Source organism: Rhinolophus ferrumequinum, chromosome 14, assembly GCF_004115265.2.
Source record: "Rhinolophus ferrumequinum isolate MPI-CBG mRhiFer1 chromosome 14, mRhiFer1_v1.p, whole genome shotgun sequence".
Classification (NCBI taxonomy): domain Eukaryota; kingdom Metazoa; phylum Chordata; class Mammalia; order Chiroptera; family Rhinolophidae; genus Rhinolophus; species Rhinolophus ferrumequinum.
In genome coordinates this window covers 65866783-65881966 of record NC_046297.1, presented here as the reverse complement: position 1 = coordinate 65881966, position 15184 = coordinate 65866783, and the positions used below count along the sequence as shown (strand labels likewise).

The following is a 15184-nucleotide window of genomic DNA, read 5'->3' as shown; positions in this document are numbered from 1 at the left end:
TCCGGAGTCTAAAATAGTCATGTGAGACTTACAGGTCAAAAGGGGTGGGTCGTCCTCTCCACATTCAGTTCATTGTTGCCCACAAGAAATACAATGATTCTACTCACAAAGTGATTTTTGGACACCTTTGACTGACACCTATGTTTGTGAACAAGGCCATGGTTCCTAAACACCATTGACATTCTCATTTTTGACCTTCTTTTGAAACTGTAAATTATTATTTCAAAGAAACATTTTTACTACATAGCAATTCAAATTATAGTAAGCTCGTGGAAGAATCCTGTGCGTGTTTGGCTCCCAGTACTTCATCCTGATTTTCAGAAGAGACGATGGAACACAATACATTTGATGGAACATGATAGGGTCCCAGGTAGGGGAGGTCGTAGGGAACGCAGGTTGTCTTAGGGTCAGAGCCAGGGGTTCCAGTAGGAAGAGGTTAAAATAAAGGAGTTTTTTGGACATCCTAATTGGGTGGATGTTATAAAGATTTTAAAAATTGCTGTGGCCTCAAATTGTGTTTCCCCAACACCAAGTTAGCTCTCAAAGAATGAAGATGTGCCCCTTTTAAAATTATTCAGCTATTAAAGCTGTGTGCATGCCTTTGCCTCTGAAAGCAATTTTCAAAGAGGAATAACGGGGATGTCTTGAAAATTGGCTATCAAATCAATATATTTCGTGTTCAACATGTTTCTATACTTTTGGGAATTCTATGCTCAGTGGATATATTTGTTCTACCATTCTACCGTACTAGGCCCTTTTCTTTTTTAAAGTATGTCTATGGATACACACTTGTTATTGTAAACTTTATGTAATAATGGTTCAAGAAATGATAAAGAAAGTAGCTACAAAATAATGCAACATTTTCTTCATCTTACTGTGATCGAAACATCAGTAAAACATGGATCTTTGAAGTGAACGAAGCCAGGTCTGTGTGATAATGGATGAGGTGGGCAGGCAGTGTGTGACTTGCCAAAACTCAACTCCCACTGCCATATGTCACCGCCAGGGGCACGGAGGACGCTATTGAATTTCCAGATCCTACATGGATTTCGCAGGATTCCGAATTAGGACATTTCTAAGTTAATGTCTAAAGCAATGATGGAACCTCATAACAGATTCATTGTAGTGGCCCTGAAAAACCTTGTAAAATAATTTAGAAAAATAACTCTAAGAAAGAAATCACCTTGTACAATAAACATTGTACATCTCCTGGGACTGTATATTGTGTGCCTCTGTAAAACAGAGCAGTTGCCAGACTGGCATGTCACTCTTTCCATGGGATGGATGACAATTCAGAGACCGCGGCCATATTAATAATTTATGCAACTGTTCTTAATGCTCTGTCGCAACTGGAACTGCAATTGTGGGAGAGTTGTCTGGGAAACTCAGTCTTTTATTTAATGTTTGTGAAATATTGGTGACACTGAAAGTTATTGCCTTACCACACCCGTAAGACTTTTCTTCTTTTCCCATCCTTCAAGTTGAGTGTCTTGGAGTCACTGTGATGTAGTAATCTAACATGGTAAAAGGACCTTCCTCTACCCTCTGTAATCTTGATTTTTTTTTTTTTAAGATTTTATTGGAGAAGGGGAACAGGACTTTATTGGGGGAACAGTGTGTACTTCCAGCACTTTTTTTTTCCAGTCAAGTTGTTGTCCCCTCAATCCCAGCTGTGGAGGGTGCCATTCAGCCTCAAGTCGTTGTCCTTTCAGTCCTAGCTGTGGAGGGCGCAGCTCAGCTCCAGGTCCAGCCGCCGTTAGTTGCAGGGGGCACAGCCCACCATCCCTTGCGGGAGTCGAACCAGCAACCTTGTGGTTGAGAGGATGCGCTCCAACCAACTGAGCCATCTGGGAGCTCAGCGGCAGCTCAGCTCAAGGTGCCGTGTTCAATCTTAGCTGCAGGGGGTGGAGCCCACCATCCCTTGCGGGACTCGAGGAACCGAACTGGCAACCTTGTGGTTGAGAGCCCACTGGCCCATGTGGGAATCGAACCGGCAGCCTTTGGAGTCAGGAGCATGGAGCTCTAACCGCCTGAGCCACCAGGCCGGCCCTTGATTTTTTTTTTAAGTTGGTGGAAAGAAGAAGAAAATAATAATACTGTGCCTCCCCGAAAATAAGACCTAGCCGGACAATCAGTTCTAATATGTCTTTTGGAGCAAAAATTAATATAAGACACGATATTATGTTATGTTATATTATATTATATTATATTATATTTATTATATTAAGACCTGGTCTTGTATTATAGTAAAATAAGACCGGGTCTTATATTAATTTTTGCTCCAAAAGACACATTCCAGCTGATGGTCCGGCCAGGTCTTATTTTGGGGGAAAAGATATGCAGAAGTGAGAACAAGTGGCGACGAGAATGCAGTGTGACGTTCACTAGCATTCATGCCACAGCGACCTTGCCTCCTCGTTGAGCCCCCAAGGCGCTGACCCCCAGCCCCAGATTCCCCACCCATACACGGGGCAATGTGTCTCCTTCCAGCACTGTGTTTGCCTCAAATGACATAATGTGTGTATAGCAACACGACATTATGTCAGCCTCATTATAGGAAAAGACGATCTTTCGGTAGAAGATTCCTTGTTCTGAGGATTCAGTAAAATATGCTGTAGGTTTGTTATAGTCCTGTGTCCACAATGATTGATGATAAAGTATTTCTGGTATATTGACCACGCCTCTTGCCTCAGCGGTCGTATCTAAGATACCTGGCTCTGTATCATTCAGTGCTAAAGTTACTTTCCATTGACACTCGATCTCTTCTGCAAGTTCCCATTACCCCTGAGAACTTCCTCAGTGGAGATGGGCAGAGACACTGCCCAGGATTTGAAATCCTTGCATAGGTGCTTACCATTTTAGTGAGCATGAGCAAGCTCTGAGTCCTTTCTCCATCGGTATCATGGGGATAATAATACCCTTCCTCAGGAGAGTCCTTAATGGTTAGAAATATTGTGTGCAGTGCCCTTGCAGCTCGGCGAAGAGTTTCTATTAGCATGTTGTGCATCATGATTTTTATGAGTCAGCCAACACAGCACAGTCCCAGGAGGACCCATTTGAGAACACGTGATGGATTGGCCTGTCACAGCTGAAACTCCAATTGAAAGTCATTCCGATGGAGGGAATTCGGGATGGTAGTTCTCCCCAGGTATACATCCATCAGGGCCCAGCATTAGGCTCCATATCTTTTAAAGTATCATGTGTCGTTAACCAGCCCATCCCCACTTACCTCTTATTAGCGCTTATTATGAGACCAGAACTGTTAGAAATTCTGGACCAGAACTGTTAGAAATTCTGGGGTAACACTATCAGGGCCTCAGTGACAGGAGATCCTTTTTTCTTGGGAAATTATCCCAGAGGGGACTCAATGGCATTTCTTTTACACTTACAAATGCAAAATCAACAGGCCTTGTTCCATAAGAATGTTCCAGGGTTTTTTTTTTTTTTTAGGATTTTTGAAGTATTGGCTTTAGCTCATGATAGGATACGAAAGGATATTTAAATGACTTAATTTGTTCCACCATGAATTGATGTATTTATTGAGGACATTGGGAATAGAATGGTCACTAGCAATCGGTTCCTTGTCTTACAGAGCTTACAGATGTACAAAGAGCTGGATGACTATACAGACCCCTGTGGCAATGCCCTATAGGTCAAACCTAAGCTGGAGGTGGCTAGAAAGCGACCTAAAAGAAACAATGGCTGCGTTGATATGTGAATAGGATATCCACATATCCTATTGTGAGAAGCAGGGAAGGGTACCACATAAAGGTCACACAGCACATACAAACATCCTGAAGGAAGGGAGAACGTACTTTGTTGGGGTGATGAGGAACGCTCCCGTACCTCACTCCCAGGATTCGTTTCTTTATCCATCCATTCATCCATCCATCCATCCATGGTAGTTACAGAGATAAGTTAAAACTCAGTCTCTACTCTGGAATTGCGCCTGGAGGATGAGTAGAACTCTAATTATTGGAAGAGAGGGAAGAAAAATATCAGCAAAGATACTGAGGTTAAGATACATATGATGTGATGAAGAAACATTGGGACGTTGGTTTGCTCTGCTGCCCTCTAGCAAAGTTGTGTACTTTCTTCAGTGGCATACCACTGCACTTTCCCATTTAATGAAAAATACATAGTGATTGAGTGTTCACTATACACCAGGCATTGTTCAATGGCTAGGTATACCAAAATGAAGGCAGTCTATTGCATATCCCGATTACAGCGTGCCACACTGGGTCTCAGTCGCTGTATGCCTGTTTGTTGGGGTGAACTGTGAGCCCCTTAAGAATGACCCAAAGCTCATCCATCTATATACTACCCAGCAGTGCCTGGAAACCAATGTGGGATATATGGTTATGAAAAGATTGAGATTATCACTATTTAATAGTGGTCACTAATTGTTTTTCCAAAGAAAAATTGCCAAGCCATAGCTTGAGTATAGGTGACACTTGACCGATACTGCCTGTCTCGGTGGGTCCCTTAGATGACATGCTTGAGGTCCTGGGTAACAGGTTTCTTCCTTAGATAACCTGAGGTCGCATGCATGGCTCTTAAGGCCAGGAGCAAGCAGGCAGGAGAGACCAGCACATGCTGAAACCGTTTGCTCAGTGTCTCTTCTAAACTAGGTTTTTAACAAAGCTCCTTGAAGATGGCTTTCTGCTTGACAACATCTCCTTCCCCTTCCACAGAACCTGGCAGAAACTACTGAATAGTCCAAAACGTTGACATTTTCAACTTAGATGATTGGCTTCGAGAAACTGAGCACATATCGGCCCTTTCCTTCAGAGAGGCAAGGACTTTGTTCTTTTTTTTTTTCTCTTTTTAACAATTTAATCACCAATTATAGCTAGTACAGAGCATATTAAACACCTCCTGTTTGGTCTCTCGGTCCCCAACTTCTCTTCCTCCAATCTGGTCTCCATCCCAAAAGCCTGGTCTGGTTCAGAACGTTGTAGGGGTTGCAAGCAACACCTCCAATCTTTGGAAGAGCTAGCTTCTAGTCCTACTTCCTGTGCTTCCCGGCCGTGGGAACGTTGGCAAACTGTTCCCTCTAGACACCTTGCTTCTGTAGGTGTGCAATGAGCATAAGGATTTTACCTTCCTCCAAGGGGTGAGGACTGCGGATAAAGGATGGACAGTGCTTAGCCCAGGGCAGGGAATGAGCTCCAGGCATATCCGAGAGGATGCTGAGATGATGGTAATGACAGTGACGTCATTCTTCGCTGCAGGGAAACCCGTCCCTGGCCACATTCCCTCCGAGATAAACGCAAACCCCCATGCATGTGTGGCCCAGCAGGCCCTCCAGATCTAGCCTGTGTCCGCTCTCCCACATCCTTCCCACCCCCGCGTCACTCACACCAAATGACCGTCAGCTCCCTGACCGGCGGTTACCTTGCGCCCTGTGGTTCTTGCGGCCAGGGAAGCCTGCCTCCCTCCGTCTCTACTCTGAAAGTTCTGCTCCAGCATCCTCCATGGGGCCTGTGTGCGTCACCCCAGGTACAGTTGAAATGCTTTTCTTGTGCTTCCAGCATGCCTTACGAATTCACTTGACGATAGAACCTGTCATCATTTGTGACATTTCCTAGTCTGCATTTCTCTCTTTCCATGGTGGCCAAGAAGACGACTTACAGGAAGCTTCTCTGTTTCATTCATCGGATTCCCTGATATTTATTCAGCACCAAGCTGGTACATAAGATCTTCTGATGCATGTTTATTTGAACTGAGTTATACTGAATCCAAACTTTGGCTCCTGGCTTCACTTCTACCTGCATGAGGGTCATGTTGAAATAATCGTCCCATGTAAAAGTAAAGAGACTCGGGCTCCATTGTGACCCCCTTAACACTTGGTGGAGGGAGGACTCTTACTCTATGCAGGACAGACTGGAACAGGCTGAGCGCGTCTCACACGAAGCTACTTGGGGAATTTTCCATCTGGAAGCCACATCTTAGAACATCTCTCTTTGGGGAGTTAGATTCTAATTACTGTGGTTTCTGTAATCCCACTTCTCCTCCCCAAGATCCAAATGCCCCATATTTATTTTAAATATTACAATAAATTAATTGTTTTTCTTTGAGCTTTGAGAATTGCTGAAACCTGCTTATGGTAATCATGGCATTTCGAAGTGTTTCAGAAGCTCTGGGGGCACTGGAATAACGTTTCTGATGGGGCCATATGTCGCCACAGCAGGAAGATTATTACTAAATGCAGCAGATGTTTTAGCTGTGTTAAAGCAGTTCTGTTTAAACTTAACATCTTTGTTAGACAATATTGGTATAAGCTAGTTTGGACAATAGATTGGGTGAGAAGGTTGGGTTTCCTACTGAGTTCTGAGTTGGTTGGTTTGATTCATATTGTGCCCTGTATCATCTAGGAAATTGTTTTTAAAGCTACAGATAGCTGTTCACTAGTAAGACAGAGCCTTGTCATTCATTCATTCATTCATCCATTCATTCCTTTATTCAAGGAAGAGTCAAAGTTGACCTGAAAATGGCAGAATCTCAGAAAATTCATTTTTTTTTCTGTTTCAGCTTGATGGGTATTCTCATTATATTCCAAAAACCTTTTGAGCCTCCTACCATCAAGCCATTTTTCCTGCTGTTCTGTGTCTTTTACGTCCAAACCACCCATGTACCATCCATCATGTTCATCCTTATCTGTTATAGATATGTTTTATATAAATCTAGTTTATGCTGGAATATTCTTCGGTTCCCTAACCATTCTTATCACCTATTACACCCATGCCTTTGCTTATGCTTTTCTCTCTACCTGGTATAATAGTCCTTTCATCCCTAAACCTTGTCTGCTCTTCAAAGCTCAGCTCAAATGTCACCTCCTCTACAAAGACTTTCTCTGTCCCCCCCACCCCAGCTGTGACCTCCATGAGTGTTTTATTCGTATAATGCTTTATGGAATTAACCTGTCTCTGCATTTTGCTATGCTCTTGCTTTGCATTTTCTTCTACACTCTAAAGTCTTTGAAGATTAGATACATGTTTCATTCGTGTTCTTCACAATAGCTATGACTCCAGAAGGGGAAAAACCCAAGCTGGGGAAAAAAGCAGAGACAACGAATATATAATGAGAGCTACAATTGTGTCTTCCAAATATTCTTCTGCTCAAGAATACTTGTGAATGAATAAATTTGGGAACTACTCTCCTCTTGTGATGTGATTTCTGGGGTCCTTTTTCTCCAAAACCAGGAGTCCAAACTCTTCTTGACAGTTAACAATTTTGTTTCACTGCCAGTCCAAGTTCCCCTTTTATTCTTTCTTTTTATGTATGACTTCAGCCTAGGTGGATTTCTGTCTAAGCAAAATTTTTAAAAATACATTTCACCTGGAGGCATCTTTGCAATCATCTTACTCTTTCGAGCTTCTCAGCCTCTATGCTCCATTGCTTTCATAGCTTCATTTCATTTCTTTTCACAGTTTCGCTTTCATCTCTTTCAGGTGTTTTGGGGAGAAAAAGTACAATGTTATTCCAATCACCATCATCCCCCAATATGTAATGGTCTGCAACGACACTGTCCCATAGAATTCCCTGTGATGGTGGAAATATTCCAAAAGCCACAAACCATATATGACTATTGAACAGTACGTGAAATGTGGTTAGTGTGACTGTGGAATTGATTTTTAATTTTAATTAAATTAAATCACATCTTTGTCTCTATTGTGTTGACTTATCATGACTCAACCTTTGCTTCTGGATTGTTCCCATGTCAATACCTCTAACACCATGTTCTTTTCTGATCTCCAGACACCCATCACCAACACCCCACCAGGCAGCAACATCTTCCTGTCCCCTGGTATCACTGGCTCAGTCTGTTCACGATCCTCTCATCCCCTAAAACGTCTTTCCTTCCAATGTGACACGTCATTGAACCTGACCACCCATCCCCATCAACTGTGGTGCCAGTTCCTGCCAGTGCTGTGTCCACCATATAGGGACTAACAGCCTTATCTTTCCTTTCCTAACACTGTTTAAATCCTCCCACAAAAATAGCTTTCTGGTGGGTGCTAACCCGTGTCTAACTATCGTGCACGGGTCCAGCCACCGGGAGTCACTTAACCCTGTCTTCTTCTTGGGAAAAAAAGCTGTAGTTTGCTTGTTCCAGTTTTCTCTATGAAGTAGAAGACTCTACAAGCACATCGGATCTCGTGGAAATGTACAGCTCATGAGCCACTGTGTTCTCTCCATCTATTCTTGTTCCTCCCCATGTTTCAGAGTGTATCCTTCCTGTGTGACGTACTCAGTGCTCCAGCCTTTTTGTGGAGTGAGAACGTGGATCCTCTTGTCCAGCAGGGAGCCCACGGCTGCAGGGTGCCCCACAGTGGCCCAGCTGCTCTCTCTCTCTCTGGCCGGAGAGCTGTAGCCGGTACAAAAAGAAGGCATAGAAAGCCCATGTCCACTCATTTTGCATCCACGGTCCCCTTCCAACCGTGAAGTGGCTGGTCTTGATTCCAACACACCTTCCATATCTATTTTTGAATGGATTCATTTGAGAGGTGAGGCATGTAATTAATTCATGTCTCAAAACTCCAGCACAGAGTGTAACACCTGTCAGGATTCTCTTCTTAGTGACCGATTTTGGTTACATAAGACCTCACACTGAAGCCTTCCATGGACGGCTGTTGCCCTTAGAATACAAACCATTCTCATTACCTGGCATTTCAGCCCTTCCACTACCTGGCTGCAGCCCAACTTTTCAATCATTGTCACTTGCTACCTCCCTCCTTGTACTCCAGCTCTCTACCCAGACCAGCAGACATGCCCCCACACTTCTGTGCCTTTGATTTTTTGCTGGTTGTTCCCTGCTTGCCTACCAGATCCAGTCTCTATTCTTCTCGGCCTTTCTCTGGGCCCCAGGAGGCTAAGATTCATCAAAAGGCTCATTACCCTCCAGCTTCTGGTTGGGTTTGGCCAAAGGAGGCACTGGATGGAGACGAGGAAATGGGAGGACACAGATGTCAGTGTGTTTATCTTCCCGTCTCCTGCCCTGCCAGGCTGTGGAATGGCAGTGGCTGCAGTTCTGTACCGAAGGCCATAGCTCCTATCAGGCAGCCCTTGCCTATAGCTCCAGGATTTGCCTGGTCCCAGGGTGTTTGTAGATCCACTCTGCTTAGCCTTTGGATGTTTTACCATCTATTGTTGGGTTCCGTAACTCTTCATTAAACTCTCTTCCTTACCCCTTTTGGGGTACCAGTTGTGTCCTGCTAGGACGCTGAATTACTCTTATTGTTCCATTTGCATGTGAGGCCCTATTCCCATTTCTCTCCATTGCATTTGTGAGGCAGTTTAGCAGAGCAGGAAGACTAGGGGTCAGAAAAATCTTAGCTCTGTCCGGTCCAGTAACCACTGGGCACGTGTGGGTATTCAGCACCTAAACTATGCCGAGTCTGAATTGAGATGTGCTGCGAGCATGAAACACACACCAGATTTTGAAGATAGTACAAAAAAAAAGAAAGAAAAGAAAAGGAATATACACTATCTCCTTTTTACATATGGGTTACGTGTTGATTAGTCACTGAAATGACAATATTTGAGGTACATGTGGTTAAACAGTATGTACCATGGACATGAATTTCAGTGTTTCTTTTCACTTTTTTAAATGTGTGGACTAGGAATTGTTTAACTCCCTGGGTGACGTGCATTACATTTCTGCTGCCCTATGTGCTTGTCCCATTTCAATTTCCAGCTGGCTGGTGTGACTCTCCGCAAGTTGCAGAACCACTTTACACGTGAGTTTCCTCATCTCTCCATTAGAAATGATAGTTCTTGCCCCAACCCTTGGGTGTGTTCTGAGAGACAAATAACATAATGCCTGAAAAAGTGTTATTTCAACTGTAAAGAACTCGGCAAATGTTAGGGCTATTTCTGTGAAAATCTCACCAACGCCCCAATCTGATGCTCAGATGTCCCTCCTCCAGGAAGCCTCCTCTCGTGTTTCCAGTCCAGAGCCATCTCTGTTTTCCTTGGCACTTAGAAATTTGTCGTGAATACGGGCTTTTCACACTCTGCCTAGTATTGTGGTTCGCGCTAGGATTCCCTCTAATTGCTGGTAAGATTTAGAGCAGTGATCAGAGGCCCAGTGTGTGTGGCCTGCGACCCTCCTGTAGCAGCTGACATCACCCAAAGGATTGTGTTTACCCCACGCGGGTGAACCGCCAACTCTTGCATTCCATCTGGCTGCCTGGTTCCTTGCAATCTTTCCAGCACACTCTTTGCATTTGGTGGATTGGGGGAAGGAGTGAAAGCTTTAAAGAAGGACAAACCTGGATTTGATTGTTAATTCCATACCTGGGTGACCTTGCGTGTGTCACTTACACTTGCTGAACTTTGGCTTTTTCATCTATCAAAATGATAACCTCTTGTATCTCAGAGTTTCTCAGAACTCTGCAAATGAGTCTGCAAATCCCCAAGCAAATGAGTGCTGGGGATCATAGTTGGTCCTTGAACTTCTGAACCACCTGGGCCACAGCTTGAGTTTCACAGCAGAATATATTCTGATTCTGGTAACTACAGGTTTCCTTTTTGCTATTGGTGTTCTTTACTCACATTTGGCATCCTGAGAGGTGCTAATTTCACCAATTCAAAGAGAGGCCATCACCCTGTGCTCATTTGCATACGATTAGCATTTCCAGAGGCAGCATAGAAGAAATCAATTTTAGATAGAAGAAATTTTAGATAGAAGAAATCAATCACCATCACTGCCCTCAACACCTTTGCTCCAGCCTGGAGAAACTATGGAGCAGCCAGAGAGCGACATGGGGCCTTTTATCTCATACATCTGTCCAGGGAATTTTGACTAAAGAAATTAGAGTTGGAAACCCAATGCAGCTCAACTCTAAAAAGGCTGCAAGGAAGGCATACTCTGTTGCCTGGATATAGTTGAAGGCGCATTTCAAAGGTGATAGCAGAATAGAACAGGGGGAGAATAAAACATGTAGTATTTTATAAAATGATTCATTCCAAAAATAGCTTATTTCAGCTGGATTTGAGGATGGGTCCATTGATGGAAATTCTGTATTCTCTATTTTGTTTAAACCACCCTCAAAAGAGCACAAATAATTCAAAAATATTTTTAGAGCCATCTGAATACAGAACCCCCCTAGAATGTTTGTTTCTAATCTTTTGCAAATCTTTGTCCATGCCCAAACTGAAGGCAACGTCTTAGAAGGAAACCTTGGATACTTACAAAGCATGTCGCTTATTTTTCATAGAAACAAAAGCTTGCTTTCTTTTCACTCTCATATTTTGTGGTTTGCCCATACTCAATTCAATTTGGTTCTAGCAATAGCAAACACAACTAATATAAGCATATTTGGAAACAAACACTCCTGCTTCCTGGTAAAGATATGCCATAACTGACGGAGCAGACGTGGAGGGGACAGGGGCCCCCTAAGTCTGAGTATTTAGCACGTCGGAGTCGCCATCAGGCAGACAAACTATCGAATCCGTGAAGTCCACTGGGATGCAGTGCCATTTTATCCATCGTTTATGAAAGATCAAAAGAGTCCAGGTGGATCTTTTAAAAACATTGAAATGGCCTTCCTTGGCAGTCCAAGCCTACAGAGGGGAGGCGGCTGAGGAATCAAGGCAAGAAGAAACACAGAGACAGAGAGGACTTGAAACAGGACAAGCGCCATGGGAAGAAAGAGGCAGAGGTTGGAAGTGAGAGATGTGCAGCTCCAGTTGCACTTGAGATGGACGAGATCTACAAGCCAAGAAGCGCCAAGGACTTCTGGCTGCCTGGCGGCCATCAGAAGCTAGGACAGCTGGGCCGATCCAGGGGTGGTGTAGGTTTCCACTAAATTCCCTTTGCTTTCTCTCAAGGGGTTTTTGTGCCCTCCTGACTCCTCCCAATATTATAAAGATTTCAACTTCGTGCCTACCTACCCACCAAGTGCAAGAAACTGATATCAACTCCAGAAGATCATTTTCCAAGGAGTCTAGTCCTCCTCCCAAACCTGCTTTGGACTTACTGAGTTCCATTCCTAACAGGCTTCAGGCACAGCTTGATCTAGGAGCCATCCAGTATACTGGCTTTCTCTTCATTATTTAGGACTCAGCTAAGGCATCAAAATCCAATCAAAATTCCACATTCACTGACTTTCTCTCAGAGCCCACTTCAGAGCTTTTTTTAATGATTCGCGTCAGGTGCTTTAATAGTAACAAATGTATTATCACCATTCCATCAGGTTACTGCAGTATGGAATGTAGACCAAGACCTGAGTTAGGGGCCAGAAATAAAAATAAGATGAGACTTTTTTACATAGAATTTTTCGTGACAAAGTGGACTTTGGCAAGCTTGGCACTTTCCAACTTGTTTTGTAGTTATATGTGGCATGTCTTATATCTCTCCATTAGATTGCACGTTTCTTGATCAAAAGAGGACTCATGCTTCCCCGGCCCATGATATCTAACCTGGTATTTGATATCCAGTAACACTGTATCAAATGAATAAAACAGTGATTACATTAAGGAGCCATTCCCACAGGGCCCCTTCCCCTAATATGAGAGTATTATTGACAAATATTGGAGAGTAATTTCCCTTCCCTGCTTGGTCAGATGGATGCTAGGTGTTGCAGAGCTTTTCATTTACCACAGAGCGTGTTCTTGTTGAACTCTCTACTCCGTCAGCTCCTCTTTCATCATTCCCTTTGTCCAAAGAGTTTACAGTTTAGGTCTATAGGAGACAGCTCTTTTGTATATTCGTCGCCGAGAGGTAAATATTTCATCTTTACACCTCCTGACTCTCCCACAGCTCCAAGCGTTTCATTTTCCCCACCTATTGTCCTGGTGTCTCTTTGGAACAGGCAAGAGACAGGTGGTGCCCTGTGATGACTTCCGTTGTAAGGCCATCAATATTGTATGACAGTCCTTTTCAGTCTCTCCGCCAAGTTGACGGCATGTGCGGTGCCAGCAGAGGGGAAGCTTGTGCCCTGCTCTGCCCAGCGCTGAGCACGGTGCCTGCCACTCGCTCATTTCTTAGTGAGTGGGTAGTGGATGACAATCCCCAATAGATTCCACGAAGACAGGGGAAAGACTGTGACGTGAGAGTCAGCCCCAGGTGATCCACTGCACCCAAGAGAAGGCTGAATCCTGACTCAGCCTCCAGTGCACAGAGACGGGAGCCACCTAATGGCTCCAGGTGCCAGAGTTCACATCCAGCGGCTGCCATTGATTGCTCTGTGCCCTCGGGACAACTACCTAACCTCTCTGTGCCTCCGTGTCCAACCGCATCTGTGAATTATCAGTAATAAACATATCTACCTCATGAGTTGTTGTGAGAATGAAATGAGATGAATCATGAACAGAGCGTGACACGTAGTAAGTACCCAGTAAGGTCTGTTGTCGGTGGTAGGCTTGTCAGTGTAATTGCTACTCTTTCTTAGGCATTTGCTTGAATTGTGAACTAATACATTCCACAGAAAGCAAAACTCTCAGACTGCCAGAGACTGAGTGGATTTTAAATACGCATAGGGAGAAACAAATTGAGATGCTGGGAGTGTGAAAAGATGGGGAAATCAAAGGCCACTGAATTATAACTTGTGTCATAAGAGGTAATTGGTGTTTGTCGACTGAAATAATAAAAGGGGGAACTAATAAATGAATGATTATTGCATGTATTTTCCAGGTAAGCCCTCCTGATTATGATGTTTTCTGCTTTTCAAATGTAAATGAGAAGTGCTTGATAATTGTCCTTTTCACAAGCAGAAAGCTGCCATAATTAAATACTGGAGTGAAGAGGGCCGATTCAGCTCAGTAGCCATTGTTTTTATCGGCTGGCAGGAGGGGGTTGCAGAGTCCACGTGCCCACACCTGACCTGCGTGATTTCTCCAGGCGGTTTGTGGAGGTGTGCCAGCAAAGGGGCCAGCAGCCACCCCGCCTCTGCCATGTCCTCCAGCCTCTGACCCAGTTTCTTATTTGGAACGCTGGCCAAAAAAGATGCTTTTTGAGATGCAACAGAAGCAGGATGTGTGGCTTTGTGTCCTGCATGAAACATAATTTGGCCTTGAGCAAATGACTTCTCCGCCTCTCAGATTCCTCACCTGTAAAATCATTTTCCTAATTCCTACCTCCCAGGATTCTTTTGGCCATTACATGGCCCAGTACACATTACGGTCGTTTTTAGCTGGACCCACACTACAGGTGTAGTGATGACTTTTATTATTAGTTTAAATGTTGTATTTGAGGAGGATCTACAATCTCCTGATAAAGCTGCAAGCGAGGGAATTGTTTACATTTGAATCAACATTTCAACCTCCAGATTAGACCAACTCTAATCGCTAGTAAAATCTAATGTTCTTGAATAAAGGTGAAAAGCTCTGTTCCATATCAAAATAAAGCACACATTCAGTGTTTTTAAAATTTCAGTGGATGAGTGTAAAAAAACATTTGTAAATTATTTAAAAAAAAAAGATACCAGAATAACATTCTGAAACATGTACTGTGGCATCGCTCTAATCAGGTATCTATGGAAACAGCTGCATATTAACACTTAGAATAGGTGATAATTTGTTTTCTCTGTCCACAGGCAGCCACAGGTCAGGTAGTGCCCCACAGTGTTGGCATGGTCCAGCATTTACAATCATGAAAGGTATCTGCCTGCTCAGAAGCAGACCGACTGTGAAGCTGATAGAGTTTAAGCTTCAGGGCCCGTCTCTTACAAGGCCCTTGCAGGGCACTCCAAGGCCCTAACTCCAAGTTTGTAGTTAGGATTTGCAATGGTTAAAGGAGGTCCCTCCAACTTATTTAAGTCGCTGGTCCACAAAGCCTGCATCCGGCCACTGTCCCCACCCCCTTGGAAGAGACAAAACCTTCCCTCCCCCTCCACACCTTTGGGACTGAAGCCGGCACCTTGTGAAGACCCAGGCGGTTCCCTGTTTTCAGACATGGCTGCCAGTTTGAAAATGTACATGTTCTGCCATGTCTGTCCCAATATTCTTGGGGAAAAAAGAAAAAGCTTACAGTGTAGCAGTCTTCCCCACACCAAGATTTGCAGTTGTCCAAAGGATGTGTGCCCGTTTAGCATATTGAAGCAATACTTGGTAGCTGTTATAACCTTGCTCTTGTCCCTCATCACCGATGACAGAATGTTATTCTAGCAGATTTTGAAGGTACCATAGTGGGAAAGAATTTTATCAGAATTGACAGGAATGTGTTTGAGAATTGTCT

The 15184-nt window shown here is 43.8% G+C and overlaps 1 protein-coding gene across 3 annotated transcripts in view; it reads left to right on the top strand.

Moving 5' to 3' along the window:
• Positions 1 to 15184, top strand: part of ADCY8 (adenylate cyclase 8) — a 176507-nt gene that overhangs the window by 31489 nt on the left and 129834 nt on the right. The window lies entirely within an intron of this gene.